The sequence below is a fragment of the Tamandua tetradactyla genome, chromosome 2 (genome assembly GCF_023851605.1).
Source record: "Tamandua tetradactyla isolate mTamTet1 chromosome 2, mTamTet1.pri, whole genome shotgun sequence".
NCBI lineage: Eukaryota > Metazoa > Chordata > Mammalia > Pilosa > Myrmecophagidae > Tamandua > Tamandua tetradactyla.
The window spans coordinates 163,608,168-163,624,227 of NC_135328.1; the positions used below are offsets into that span (position 1 = coordinate 163,608,168).

At 39.2% G+C, this 16,060-nt stretch overlaps 1 protein-coding gene across 5 annotated transcripts in view; it reads left to right on the top strand.

The window, feature by feature from the left end:
* Window positions 1–16,060, top strand: part of DAB1 (DAB adaptor protein 1) — a 473,979-nt gene that overhangs the window by 52,285 nt on the left and 405,634 nt on the right. The gene's annotated exons all lie outside the window — the stretch shown is intronic.

Genomic DNA, 16,060 nt, shown 5'->3' on the forward strand with positions numbered 1-16,060 from the left:
GGCATCATCACTTGGCCAAGTTGACACCAGAACCTAACCATTACAGTGACCTTGGGCAAGTCACTCCCCTTCTTGGGCCTCATGCCAAGCATCCTAAAATGGCAGTAGTAGCTAATATTTATTTAGAGCTTATAATGTGTCAGACATTGTGCCAAGCAGTTCATATGAGTCGCCTTGTTAGTCTTCACAACAACACTATGCAATAAGAACTATTATTCCCATTTTACAAGGAAGAAATTGAGGCACAGAAAATTGAGTCATAGTTATCCTGCCTGATTTACAGTTAACAGGGTTTTGGGAACTTGTTCTGGAAGAGATCTGTTTAGGCCTCTATCCTTACTCTGTAATTAGGAGCTATTCTTTGTAGGTGTCCATTCTCCCACCTATCGCTCACACCACTGAGGTCTGCCCACTTTATATCATCCAACAGCCCTGAAACCTCAGAGAAGCATGTGGCTAGGATTCTGAATTCTTGACATGCATTTGTCTGAAGAAAGTATCCACAGTTTCTATCGTACTTGAGAGGGATCTGTGACCACTAAAAGTTTATGAACTTTAAGATGTTAAAGTCACTAAGACAAACCAATGTCACGAACCATTTGAAAACAAGGAATTGGTCCATTTTGCTTGTGATTGAATAAACTTTCAAAGGCTTTGACTTGCTGCTTGCTTTATTTATTTATATATTTATAGACATTGTCAGTTTACAGAAAAATCGTGTAAAAATTGCAGCATTGCCATATACTTCCTCTTGTTGATACTTAACATGCATGTGGTACGTTTGTTATAATTCGTGAATGAGAATTAAAATTGTCCTGTTGACTGTAGTTCATGATTTATGCTAGATGTAACTTTTTGCCATATGCTACCCTATTAATACTTTGCATTAGTGTGGCGCATTTGTTATAATTGATAAAAAATATTTTTATATTTCAATTATTTTTATGTTTAAATTATTGTGAATAATGCCACTGTGAACATCAGTGTCCAAATATCTGTTCGAGTCCCTGCTTTAAATTCTTCTGGGTAAATACCTAGTAGTGGGATTGCTGGGTCACAAGGTAATTCTACTTTTAGCTTCCTGAAGAACTGCCAAACTGTCTTCCACATGGCTGCAGCATTTTACATTCCCACCAGCAATGAATGAGTGTCCCATGTTTCTCCACATCCTCTTTAATGCTTGTAATTTTCTGTTTTTTAAATACTAGTTATTCTAGTGAGTGTGAAATAGTATCTTACTGTGGTTTTGAGTTACATTTCCCTAATGGCTAGTGATGTTGAGCATCTTTTTATGTGCTTTTTAGCCAGTTGTATATCCTCTTTGGAGAAATGTCGATTCAAGTATTTTGTCCATTTTTAAATTAGGTTGTCTGTCTTTTTGTTGTTGAGTTGTAGGATTTCTTCATATATTATTGGATATTAAACCTTTATCACATATGTACTTTCCAAATATTTTTCCCCATTGATGCCAAAAAGTTTTAAATTCTAAAGAAGTTCCACTGGTCCTTTTTTTTTTTTTTTTCTTTTATTGCTTTGTGCTTTAGGTGTAATGTCTAAGAAACCATTGCCTAACACAAGAGCCTGAAGATGCTTCCCTACATTTTTTCCCTAGCCCTAGTTCTGATATTTAGGACTTTGACCCATTTTGAGTTAATTTTTTATATGGTGTGAAATAGAGGTCTTCTTTCGTTCTTTTGCATATGAATATTCAGTTCTCCCAGCACCATCTGTTAAAAAAACTATTCTTTCTCAATTGAGTGAACTTGGCAGGCTTGTTTAAAAATCAGTTGGTCATAGATGGTCCTATTTCTAAACTTTCAGTTCAGTTCCATTTGTTGATACATCTATCCTTGTGACAGTACTGTTCTGCTCTTTTGACCACTGTAGCTTTGTAATAAGCTTTAAAATCAGAAAGTGTGAGTCCTCTAACTTTGCTTTTCTTTTGCAAGATATTTTTTTGTTATTCAGGGCCTCTTACCCTTCCAAATAAATTCGATAATTGCCTTTTCCATTTATGCAAAGTAGGCTGTTAAACTTTTGATTGTGATTGCATTGAATCTGTGAATCGAGTTGGGGAGCCCAGACATCTTAACAACATTTAGTCTTACATGGAATGTCCTTCCATTTAGACCTTTGATTTCCTTTAGCAATGTTTTGTAGTTTTCTGTATACACATCCTTTGCATCCTTGGTTAATTTAATTCCTAGATATTTGATTCTTTTAGTTGCTACTGGCTGCTTTTTTAATGATCTGATGAAAGGTTTTGGAGCTGTGAAATTATAATGGGAATTAATTGTAAGGAGTTCACCTAAGGAAGGAAAGGTGGTAGCCTATCTATTGAGTTTGTTCCATACTTAGCAAAGTATTTCAAATGTCTTTTCACCAAAAGATTTTAAAGGAATTGAAAACAGTTTTGTCTATCACTTATTCAAAGATGGTTATAGAAACTGTAGCAGTAAAGATAAGGGATTTTGTATGGGTCTATGCATGTGTGTTTGTGTGCTTGTTTGTCCATACATGCATTTATTTGGGTGGGTGATCAGTTTGTACTTAATATAAAAAATAAAATTTAATATTTTGTAGTTGGTGTCATTGAGAATGTTTAGGAGTAACCCCTTCTTAGTAATAGCAGCAAATTTTTATATTCAATATATAGTAATAATTATAATTGAACATTTATAATAAATACTAACAATGGCTTATGTTTATTGAGCACATCTTTTTTGTCAGGCTCTCTTTTCAGCACTCCACATGGAGTAACTAAGGTAAATATCAGAACTGCTTTCTGGAGTAGGTTAGTGTTGCTCTGTCCATTTTACAGATGATAACATTGAGGTAGCAAAGAGCTTAAGAACCTGCCCAAGCTACATATTAGAGCCAGGTTGGAATATGTCTGTTAATTCTGATGGCAGATATTTGATATGGAACAAATTTGCATTCATGTTTTGGCATGACCTTCATTGTAATTGCGTCACTTTTAGAGAATTTGGCCTCTTCCCTGAAGAACCAAGGTGAAGAAATCTAATGTTATATGCATCCTTTGAGAAAAGGGTCTTTACATATGCTATTGGTTCTTCAATACTATCACAAATATTTATTTATTTAACTTTTTTTCTGATCATTTTATCATTACCTGTTTGTCTTTTCCCTTAGACTATCAGCTGCTCATTTATCTATTTATTGGTGAGCTTTTGCTATGGTAACAAACCACCCTTAAATGTCAGCCAGCCACGTCTCTGTTCAACTCTATTCCAAGGGTCTTTTTGTTCCAGGAACCCTGGCCCTAGAAAAGCTCCATCTGGGCCTTGTGGTTTTGATGACAGAGGGCAGAGATATTAAAAGTCATAACTGAAGAGCAGAAGTACATTTAAAGCTTCTCCTTGGTCATGGTGTACGCCAATATTAAATTGACCAAAGCAGGTCACACGGCCAAGCTTGACAATGGGGCCAGGAACATTTCTCCATCTACCATGAGACACTGGCAGTTGCATGGCAAAAGGCGTAGATGAATAATCCTCTTATTAGGAAGGACAAAGAGAGTTGGGAGCAATAATACATGGTTCCACCATCTGGTTATTCTTGGAATTCCATTTTTAACAAGAGGAAACCGAAGTCTGTAGATGTTACGTATATATAGGTCACACAATTAAGATTTGAACTAGTTTATCCAGTTTCACATCACATCCATGTTCTTTCCCCATTTGGTTTCCAGCCTCATCTCTTTCTGCTCTACAACATGTACTCTGTTCTTGGGACATACTGAGTTTTAGGTAATTCATGAAAACGATGTTTACATTCATGTAACTGTGGCTTAGTGTATGATGTTACATCTGTGATTGCATTTTCCTCTTTCTATATTGGTAAATGCCTTCTTTCTCCTGAAAACTCAGGGAATCTGAAAGCATTATTCCTTCCTTGAAGGCTGGGTTGAGAGTCCTTCCTCAGTGTTCCTTTGTGATCTCTGTTTTCATAGAGCTGATTGCTCTACATTTCGATGCAGACTTCTCTCTTGTTCTAACATGACTGAGAGTTTCTGGAAAGCAGCAGGGTCTGTTCTTGTCTATGAGTCTGGTTCTAGTTTGCTAGCTGCTGGAATGGCAACACACCAGAGATGGATTGGCTTTCAATAAAAGGGGATTTATTTTGTTAGTTCTTCAGAGGATAGGCACCTAACTTTCCACTGAGGTTCTTTTTTACGTGGGAAGGCACAGGGTGATCTCTGCTGGCCTTCTGTCCAGGCTTCTGGGTTCCAACAGCTTTCCCTGGGGTGATTTCTTTCTGTATCTCCGAAGGCCTGGGCTGAACTGCAAGTGCTGAGATGAGGTATGCTCAGCTGCTTGAGCTGTGCTACATTGAGTCTCTCATTTAAGCACCAGCCAATTAAATCAAACATCATTCATTACAACAGGCACACCTCTTAGCCAAGTGCAGGTGTGATCAACAACAGATGAGGTTCATATGCCATTGGCTTATTTCCACAGCACTAGAACTAGGCACCTTCACCTAGCCAAGTTGACACCTGAATCTAACTACCGTAAGTCTCTGCAAAGTAATTGGCACATAGAAGGTACTATAAATGTGCATTGAAATAATCAATATATGAAGTTTTCCTACACAACAATGAGACTTATCATCCTAGGGTCAGTAATCTCTCAATTCATGTACATGTTACATCAGTGGATTTAAATAATTCCAGAACAAAGTGCCTGGAAGATTGGTCCACAATCATGACTCGTATTTTATTCTGTCTGCAGATTGCTCTTTCTTTTAAAACTTAGCAATTTTTGTACAATATATTTCCAAAGTGATTTTTATCCCTCCATTTTCTAGTCTAAAATCGGCTCCAATTATTCTCTGTAATTAAGTGGTTTTATTTTATTAATTGTTTCTAACTTACAGAATTCCCTAGAGACCCTTTACATGTTTCCAAGTGAAGCCAGGAAGAAAAGCACATTAATTATACACACAAACTCCTTTCGGCGAATTAAGCATGATGCACAGTGAACATGATACGACTCGTCCTCCTGAGCTATCAATCTTATTATTAGTGATGGCTTGTATTAGGAGTATTGACATGGGCTTATCCAAATTGGATTCTGCAAGAGTCATTTTAGTTTTTCACAAATGTAAGAAGACAAAGTAGTTTGATATGCAGTTTTTTTTTTAACCCTCTCTTTTTGCTGCATGGCTAGGACTTTTCTGTTTGTCATAATACCTAATATTTCATAGCACTTTCGAATTTCTAAACCACTGAACTAGATATTGCCTTATCAAGCTGTGAGCATACCCAGGGGATAGGTGAATTTTACAGGAGAAGAAATTTAGGCTCAGTGGTTAAAAGTTAGGCCCAAATCATACATCTGTAAAAGGCAGAGCTTTCAGAGTTACTTGTATTTTTTTTAAACCTTTCTTTGCTTAGGGCTATGGTTTAGGTTGGTCTAAACCCCTTTCCTGAAGTGACTGAAAGGAAATTTTAATGTATTCAAATTACATTGCCAACTCAATAAGCGTTGCTTGGTGTATTAATCAGGGTTCTCTAGGAAAACAGAACCAACAGGAAATATATACACATATATATACATGTATACGTATATATAATGTAAATATGAAATTTTTATAAGTATTTTCTCTCATGACTGCAGGGATGGGCAAGTCCAAATTCTGTAGGGCAGGCCTCAAGCAAGCTGGAAACTCTGTCGATGGTTTTCAGTGAGTTCCCTAAGAGAAGCTGGATTGCTGCAGTCCAGATGGAAATTCTCTCTTCTGACTGCTGAAGTCATCTCCTCTTTTAAAGCCTTCAGCTGATTGGATGAGACTTCTCTCATTGTTGAAGGTAATCTCAGTTGATTGTAGATGCACTCGGCCATAGATGCAGTGAACTTACTGATTAAAGTTCACGAAACATCCTCATGGTAACCATCAAATAGCTTTATCAAATAGCTGGACACCATTGATCTGGCCTAGTTGACACATGAACTTAACCATCACACTTGGGCACTTACAATATGCAAGATGTATCAGTGATAAAATCTGATACTTTTGGAACACATGCTGTAGGCCAAGTATTGCTCTGTGTGCTTTACAGGATTAATTGAGTTAATCCATGCACTGACCTTATTGTTAGGGTCATTATTATCCCCAGTTTACAGAGGCGGCACAGAGAGGTTAAGGAGCTCTCTTAAGGCCATGCAGCTAGAAGGTGACACTATTGGAATTCAAATCCAAGGATCGGGTGCCCAAACTCTTAATCTGTACATTAAACTGCTTCTCCAGGAATGGCTTCCTCCTGTTAAGAAGAAGGAGACAGTAAATTTCAAAATATTCTTATAAATTGCCCTGGAGTGTATATGAAGGTGTCATGGAAAGTGAACATCAGTGCTCTCAGAAAGCATGGGCACATAGCTTTAAGTCCCTCATCTAACATTTGGCTACCGCTGAGCTCTGACACTATAGACTGCATTTCTCAAAAAGCACATTACCCTTCCAAAGCTTCTTTCTCTCTGAAAAGAGCTTATCATGATGCTTGGAAAAAGTCTAGGAGAATTACCTTCTGGACTAAAGTGAAAATCCCTCAGCTTGCGGTACAGATTCTGTGAGTCAGGAACCATTCATTGAGCCCCTGGTATGTGTTGGATGAAGATGACCTCCCCATTCTTGTCCTCAAGGAGCTTTCCAGCCGGTGGGAATAAATGTGATAACAACAAACACATAAAGCAATAGGTTGAGTTTCCTGAGGATTTCTGTTTGCCAATTTCTGTTCTGGGTTTGTTACATAAATTTTCATTGTAACTACCTTTTTTTTTTTTTGCATGGGCAGGCTCCAGTAATCGAACCCGGGTCTCTGGCATGGCAGGCGAGAACTCTGCTTACTGAGCCACTGTGGCCTGCCCATTTTTTTTTTTTTTTTAATTTTTGCAACTACTTTCAAGGTAGGCAGTTTTACTCGGTTTCTACAGATTAGGGAATTGAGGTGGAGCAAGTTTATGTGACTTGTCCATTTTTAAGGGCAAGGTCTTTTCTCTAAATAAAATGTTGAAATGATTGAGTTTTACTATCTTTTAAAGACTATATTCATTTAACAATATTCATTGACTTATCTACTGTGTGCCAGATTCTTTTCTAGTTGCAGGGGATACAGCAGTGAACAACAACAAAAAACATTCCTGCTCTCATGGAGCTTAAATTTCAGTGGAGACAGAGAGTAAATCAGATACTAGATGGCGATAAGTGTGATGGAGGAAATAGAGTAGGGAAGGGGGGTAGCTAGTGGATTATGTGGCAGTTTTAAGTTATGTTGCTCAGGGATGACGTGGGTACGTGTGTGTGTGTGTGTGTATGTGTGTGTGTGTGTGAGTGTGTGTGAGAGAGAGAGAGAGTGTGTGTGTGTACTGTGGTCTAGTTCCAACTAAAATTGTCAGTTTACCTCTCACCACCACAACTTCTTCTTCAGGCTTACTTTTTCTCTCCTTGACCTTCATAAATACCAGGGCTTGTCTACCTCTCTAGACTCATTTCATATCATTCCTCCATAAACTGTATTCCAGCCTTATCGATCTACCTGCATTTTCCTTGAAAATGTCACATCCTTTGCTGTCTTTGTGCCTTTATATGTGCTCCTTCTTCTGCTGACAACACACTCCCACCTCATCTGGGAAGCTTTTCTAAATATCGCTCCCGTTCATTCCTTACTCTCACCCAACCACGTTATGTTCCCATAGTACACCGTATTGGGATTGTTTATGTGTTTGTATCTCTACCTGTAGACTGTGAATTCTTAAGTCAGTGAATACTTTTTCTCTGTAGGCTTTTAATAATTGTGGCAGGAGGGAAGGTAGATTGATAGATAACTAGCTAGGAAAGAAGGAACAAAAGAAAGGAAAAAAAGGAAAGAATGGAAGAAAGTTTAGAAAGAAAGAAGGAAGAAAGAAGAAAAGAAAGCAGAAAAAGAAAGGAAAGAAGGTAGGGAGGAAGGAAAAAGAGAAGGAAAAAGAGAAGAGGGAAGAAAAGTCAGAGGGTTTTGATCAGATACGACAGATCAGAATTGATTTTCTAGGGGTATTAATTTTGGGGATCATGGCGGGGGGCATGTAGTTATTTAATTCTGGCATGCATCTGCCCTGCTTTGGAAGATCCTTAAAAGCTTCCGTCTTTGGGTTAATAAGACACTGAGTTTTCCATGGCACCTAGGACTTCACTCAGCCGATAGAATGTAAGACAGGACTGGTGGGGAAATATGCCTATACAAATTTCTCTCATCACCACTTCCCAACAGACTGATGAATCGTAGAAGTCCTGATTGGAAATTCTAATCACAGCTTTGCAGTCCTTCAGATCCCGACCGTTGACAGTTGATTCACTCCTTTTCATGCCTGCTGCCTCTCTCTAGTTATGGTAGCTCTTATGCATGAGTCTATCATTAACAGACAAAGCATGATGGATTGGCCGGGGTTCCCTTCATTCTTAGAACTGAGGAAATGCCTCTTTTTTCAGACACTCAGGGACTGTGTGGGACATTGTCATGAATGAAAGAAGAAAGTAATACAATATTGGATGTGCCTGTTTTCTGCCACTGCTTAGAGAGACAATGATGCATTGTGGGGAGTGGAATATATAGTGTGTCTCCCAACCCCCATCCTCAATCCACCAGCCACTGATGTGGAAAAATCATTGGTCAAAATCAATACTCCAACTGAGTCTGGTGATTTTATTGATGGTGTATTACCCCATTCAAAATCAGAATAGTAAACAATTTTCAAAATTGAATCTCAAAAAAAAAAACCCATACACATATAAAGTCCTTGGACCTTTGAAATGATCTGAGGTCCAACAGGATTAGGATTGATTGATTTTTTTTCATTGGAAGTGGATCCACAGCAGTTCTCAAATCCGTGGTCTCTCTGGACATGATGCTATGAATGTCAACCAGATACTACTTGATTTTTAGTTTTTAATTTGATTCTAGGACCCCGAGTCTGTATTTAATGTTTCAGTGAGCAAAGCAGTTATATTTGACTTCAATGCGAGATTGATAGAAATGATTTTCAGATGCGGAATCAAAACAGAGTGAAAAAATGTCATGTTTAAATAAAATGCAGTACTTGGAGGCATCATGTGGTCTCATAATAAATGAATTCATGGTCCAGAGTTGACAGATTTTGAAGGAGAGTTTCTTTCAAAAATTTGAGGCGATTCATTTTTATGATTAACTGTGGTAAAAACAATTACTAGAGAATTTTTAAGTGCAAGGAAAAGAAGCTTTGAGGTGTTTATAGATAACATCAGCCTGCCATCATTTTTATCCTTAGCTATGAAGTGGTGTGTGAAGTTTGTCTCAAGGCCCTGGAACTCTGGGAGTGCTCAGTCATTCCAGGCCTCACCTATTCTGCAGTTTGCAAGGGGGAGGAATCGGAAGCTGTAGCAAGAGCAGTGGTGAGTAGTCCACTAGCTGTCAGCTCAAACCTGAGTGTGAAAAAGTCTGTATGACTCCACGCAATTTACCTAACCTTCCTCCATACTCCCTTCTGTTGGGACAAAGTGAGATAATGAATGCTGAGCTTCTAGCATAGGGCCTTGTACTCAGTAATTGGTGAATAAAGCAATGGCAAGCATAAGTAGTATTCATTTTACCAGCATTTATGGACCTTGATGCTATTATTTCTATTTCATCTCATAAATAGAGTTAAAGAAGATGTGTCTTAGATCTCAAGAATCTTTTACTTAAAGGAGAGATGGTTGGACAAACAGGAAATGGAGAACTGTAGGCAGAATAGGACAGAATAACCGTATCTTCTTTGAGGATAGAGCGAGTGTCTTCTCAGTCTTGTCATCTGGTCTAGTGGTGTACCTTGCTTGTGTGGGACACTCACGGCATGTCTGCTGAATAAGTGACACTGGAAAGATAAGGAATGGGGGTGAAAGGTAAAATCAAAGTGCCCTCCCAGTGATTAATTCTAAACAGATGCATCAGGAAAGGCTCTCAGTTATTCGAAGGCCTGGAGTTCAAATCGTATTCCTTCAGTGTTTTGCTGTGCTCTCTTTGAGCAGGTTATTTAGTTTTGGTGCCTCAGTTTCTTCACCTGTAAAATGAAGACACTTATAGTTCCTACTCCACAGGGTGACTGTGACGTTTAAGTGAGACAGTGGTGGGCGTTATACAGTGAGTGCCAAAGAAATTAGAGCTGGTATGATTAGTAGTATTAAAAATGATACTATTTCTTTTTAATTTTTTTTATTAAAGAACTTGTGAGTTTACAGATCAATCATGCTTAAAATACAGGATTTCCATATGCCGCCCTATTATTAACACCTTGTATTGGTGTGCTATACTTGTTACAACTGATGAAAGCACATTTTAATAATTGTATTTCTAACTGTAGTCCATAGTTTAACTTAGGGTTCACTGTTTGTATTGTGCAGTTCATGTTTTTTTAAAAATTATAGTACCATTTAAGCAATTTAATATTTCCCCTTTTAGCCACATTCAGATATATAAGTGCTGTTATGTTCATGATGTTGTGTACCATCCATTACCAAAACATTTCCATCATTCTGAATAGAAACTGTATAATTTAAACCTTAATTCCCCATTCCCTATCCTCTGCCTGAGTTTCTAAAAACATATTTTAGAAAGAAGTAATTTTAGCCTATTTACGTATTTTCAAATTGTCGTAATCAGCTCTGTCAGACCTCATGCTAGTACTTCATGTGCATTTTCTGATCTTATTCTTATCACAAACATGGCAGAGGTTTCATTGTTGTACCCATTTCCAGATGAGAAATGGAGGCTTAGAGAGGTTAAATGATATAGTCCAGGTCAGACAGTGATGCAGTGTCAGGAAGAGGTCTCACGCGGAATTCTCTTGATTCTTTGTCAGGTTCCTTTTCCTGTGTGCATTAGGTGGAACAAAGTCAGCCAGGTTTAAGACTTTTACCTCCTTGGACTTGAAAGTACGATCTTTTTTTGTGTGTATGGTTCAAATTTGATATTTTCCTTTTTATATGAAGGCACTGTAGGTGCTCACAATTTACATTTAGTTTTGATTCTTCTACTTTGTTTCATTTCCTTTTTGGTTAAATACCCTAGAAAATGACAGGTGCAAAACACCCCCTATGCTGGGAAGCCAGGTAGCTATTTCTGAGCAGGGAGAAATGACAGATAAACACATGTGGGTCTTTTACACCAGCTCATTGTCAGTAGAGTGGGCTTCCTGCAGCTGACGGCCCCATGAAAGTCAATGACGGCAGCATTAGCTGGATTCTGCTTGTTTTCACTCACACCAGGGAGCCAGTAAAACTCAAGTCAGTCCTTGCTATGGGGAAATCACATAAAAAGGTGCGTGTGTGTGTGTGTGTGTGTGTGTGTGTGTGTGTGTGTGTGTGTGTGGTCGTGTACACATGTATATACATGACTCTTTGGCCTGTTCCCTGCCTACATCTGCAGCCAAGTTGTTATTCTCATCTCTAGTTTCACGTTATACAATTACTATACAGAATTCCTTGCAACTCCTCAGCAGTCTGTGCTCTTTTGTGCCTCTGGGCTCCTGAGCCCTTCCTTGCTTTGAATCCCCAACTTTCCTCCTTTATCTGCCTGATGAGCATCTAGGTATCCTACAAAACCTGATTCAGACATCAGCCCTGAAGGTTTCCCTCTCTTCCTTCACAATCTCCAATGGTCCCCTTGGACACCAACCTCTGATGTTGTCCTTAGAGTGCCATGTCATAATTATTTATGGTCATGGAGCCAGGACAGTTTAGTGATTAAATCAAAGTCTGTGGACTCTGTAAAACCAGGGTTTGAGTCCAGACCACTTCCTAGTTTAACCTGGAAGGAGAGAGTCCACCTTTCTGAACCACACAGTTTCTCATTTGTAGAACCCACATAATGATTGCAAAGCACCCAGCACAGTGCCTGGTCCATGGCAAGAATCCAAGGAGTAGGGACTGTTGCTGTGACTCCTAAGCATGTCTGTCTCTTCACATTCTTCATCCAAGCTCTTTGAGGGCAGGGACCCTGTCTTCTTTATATCTGAACTATCTCCTAGCACAGTAAATCTCTAGTAAATTCTATGTGAACTAAATCCATAGAATCATCTTACAGACCACAGGCTGTGATTTGCAAAATTCACCATCATCTTTCATTATGGGAACATTCATTTTATCTTAGTGTTTGGGCAGGTAAATGAAGCAGCTGTTTTTCTTTGAGGGCACCTGAAGCCAAATGCTTTGACTTTGTGTGGAACCACCTGGGTTTTGGGATTTATTTATTTTTTCACTCTCAAGGTCAGTGGCCCATTTTAGTGCCAGTCAGAGGTTCCGGCATACTTTGATGGGCCCAGCCTGTTGGGAACTTGAAATTAATGCTTCCCTCTCTGAGTAGCAGCCTGCCAAGTTGAACTTCGTATGGAGAGAGCTCATTCTGCTCAGCTTCCAGTGCCGAATTGGAACTGCGTGATACTTTTCCTGTGCTCCTACCACTAATCATTTGACATGAATCAACAACTTTAGCATGTGGTTTGTTTTTACACAGCTTTGAACCAGCAGGTATGGTGAGTTCTTATCAGTGGATGACAGCAGAAAATAAGGAATTGGGAGAAAGTGATGGAATCGAAAGGATCTGTGTTGGAATCCTGGTTATGCTACTTACTAGCTGTTGGTACTGAAATCCAGTTCCTTAAGCTCTCTGTTCTCCACTGTTCTCATCTAAAAATAAAACGTGGGTTGCAGGGTAAAAATAGGATCTGCCTCATCAATGAGAGGATTAAATACCTTGGTGCATGTTTCACTTTTTACAGGCCTCAGTGTGTGGTAAATTCACGGTAAAGGACAGATCATCAGGATAACAATGCAAGGATTTGAAAGAACTCTGGGCTCTTAGTGAGGCAGCTGCTTAAGAGATCAGGCCCTTTATAAATATTTGTGCACAGTGAAAAAGTTTAGTACCATAGAGATGAAATATTCACTGCCTCTCATTTCTTGCTCATGAATAAATGTGTCCATCTCAGGATAGCCACATGGTGAGATTCTTCAGATGTCATTGTTCAGGTAAGGAGGCTGCAATCAGTACTTTAAGTCACATGAAAATATATACTTTTGTAGTGACCCTTGGGTAAAGCATGGATGAATATAATTAGCTTTTGTCCATATCCTTATTTTTTTTTCTAAGGGTGAAATTTCCTCAACATCATGTGAATGTATCTGATGCAGAATTTCTCAGCAGCTGCTGAAATAATGCATTTTGGCTTTGCCTTGAAGGTGCCTGAGTCGAAAGACTATATGTTAATCATCAATCCTGAAAGGTGTCATTTAACAGCAGGGGAAATATATTTAGTCTGTGCGTTAATGGAAAAGAGATTATTTTCAAACATTTCAAAACCCCAAGGACCCTCTTCAGGGAACATCGTCTTTTCTTTTTTTCTCTCCTTTTTAACACATTTAGGAGAAAATTAGCACAGATTTCTATATTTTAGAAATGCAGCTTCTGGTGAGAAGCTTAATGTCAGAAAATGAAAGGCTAGACATGAGGTGCTCAGTCAGTGTGGGAGCTGCCGTAGCTGGGTCTGCAGGACCCTTCCCCAGAGAACCCTCTTCTTACCCAGAGCATGGTCACTATTTTACAAAAGTTAGAGCTGAAGAACTGTGTTGGGGGGATTATCACTGATGCCTGATGATTTGGGATAGAAAATACCCCAATTAAAGCGTGAAGGAGAGATGAAAGGAGGGAACACAAAGGAGGGTTGTGTCTGAAGGACCCAGGGTCCTGGGCGGGTGTTTTTAATTGGGCGATGATTTGACCCTTTTAGAATGGTGGTGCAGGGACAGCCCAGAGACTCTCAGGCACACATGTGAAAAAACCCAGGAGCACATGTAAAAAAAAAACTTACTTTCAATGCGTGGAAATGAATTTTCAGTTGCCTTTAAATCTAGGGGCTGAAGGTTTTCTGTTCCATTTCCAGACAGGAAGGAAATGGGCTTGAATTTTGTGTTAATTCACTTCTCTTCCCCTACAGAAGGCTCAACCCATCTCTTACTTCTGTGGGTGGAACACTGTGTTTGAGTAGTGATAGCTTCTTCCCTGGAGAACTTTGGAGTCTCATTGGAGAGAGAAAAGAACCCAAACCAGACAGAGACCTAAACAGAGAGGCTTTTCCATTGGAGGAAAGCCAGGTGACATAGTTCAGACTTTGCATGGTTGGTTGGAGTTGGGCAGGGGAGAGTTGGCTGCAGGTTAGGTACTGAGAAAGCTTGATGGAGAATGAGCTTGATGGAGTATTTTATGGGGGGGAGGGAAGAAAAGGCATTCTGTGTGGCTTCATCAAGGGGAGATTGATTCTCAGTCCTGATTCTGAAGGAGTGAAGTAGGAAGAGTTTTGTCACCTTTCATTGCCTCAGTTACTTCACCTGTACAACGGGGATGATAAAACCTACATCATGGGCACTGTAGAGCTTAAATGAAGCAATGGTTATGACACATCTAGTACTGGGCCTGACACATACCTATCAGTCCCTACTTTTCAGCTAACCTGCAAACCATTTATGTATATTGTAAGCCATAGCCTAAAGGTCACCTTCCAAATGAAGACTTTCCTTTCACCTCTAAACCCAGATAAATCTGCCGCCTTTGCTTAGGTCCTCCCTTTATCTTGATCAGAGCTCTATTGTAGCTTTTGTTATAGTTCAGACTTAGTTTACAGTCTACTGTAGTAGATAGTGAGCTTTACTCATCTCTCTATCCCCAGCATTCAGCTCCTTGCCTGGCAAAGAGGAAGCACTTAGTAAGTTGTGAAGACATCAATTTGTCTCCTTCAGACTTATGGCAGTATGCCATTTGAGATGAATTTATATCTTCAGCTCCTCAAAATACCCTCACTGCTTGCTCTAGGTAACCAAAGGGAGCCACGTGGTTCCTCTAGAAGGGAATCCTGAAAATTTTCAGGTTTAGTTGAGGTTAGAATGAAAGCAAAAGGAATTTTCTTATGGTTTCAGAGGGGAAATGAGACTCATCCATCGATGGAAGTTTAGTGATTATCCCTTACCCCCAACATCTTACACAGAGTATCCTGCTTACCTGACACGTGTTCTTTTTTTTTAATGCAATTTTATTGTGATATATTCACACACAATACAGTCCATCCAAAGTACACAACCCTTGCTCTTTTAAAAGTAACTTAACCACAATAGCATAGGGAAGGCAGATCTGCTTTTAAAAAATCCTGAAATGCAGCCTAAAACTAAATTAGAACAGGCCTTTTGGATAAGCTTTGCCATTTTTGTCTTCCATTAGTGCTGATAATTAGCTGAATTTAGGATGGGCATTTAAATTATGGCTTAGACAACAAAACATCTCTAGGAATGAAATTGCTATTCAACTTACATTCTCAGTGAGATCTCAAAACCACTTAAATAAACAAGGTTGAAGAAGGCTGCAGTGCTGGAGACTCTGAACTCCAAAACCAGAGTGGGTCATCGCAATCAGGATAAAAGTTGCAATTGTAATGAACATTATCTCATCTATTTGTGCAGCAAATTAAAGCTTATAAGGCTCTTTTTCACAGCAAAGAATCTTGGCAAATTAGAGGCAGAAGGGATCATAGGAATTATATAATATAATCTCTTCGTGTTATGGGTGAAGGAACTGGGATATTTCATTTAACAATCATGGCAAGCTATTTTGTAAGCCAGGCAGAGCAGATATTATTATTCCTGCTGTACCAGGTGATGAAGGCAAGAACTGAAGATGAGAAATGCCTGGGCCATTTTGATATGGTGGTGTGGGACTCTGCTAAGGTCCTGCTGACCCCAGGTGCTTGCTCTTCTGGTTTGAATGACCTCTATTTGTTGACAGCTTTGCCCTCTCAGAGGATCTTCCCTGACCTCTAGAATTCAGTTAGCTCCTCTCCCTCCTGCCTTTCCCCAGTCATTCTCTCTTCTTAGTTTGACTGCTGTCATAGCCCTTGTGCCTACCTAGCATTAGAGAATATTTTCATTTGTCTTAGTTTTGGTTTTCTCCACTGGAATATAAGCTTCAAGAGGATGTGAACTTTGTTTTGTTCATAGCCGGAAA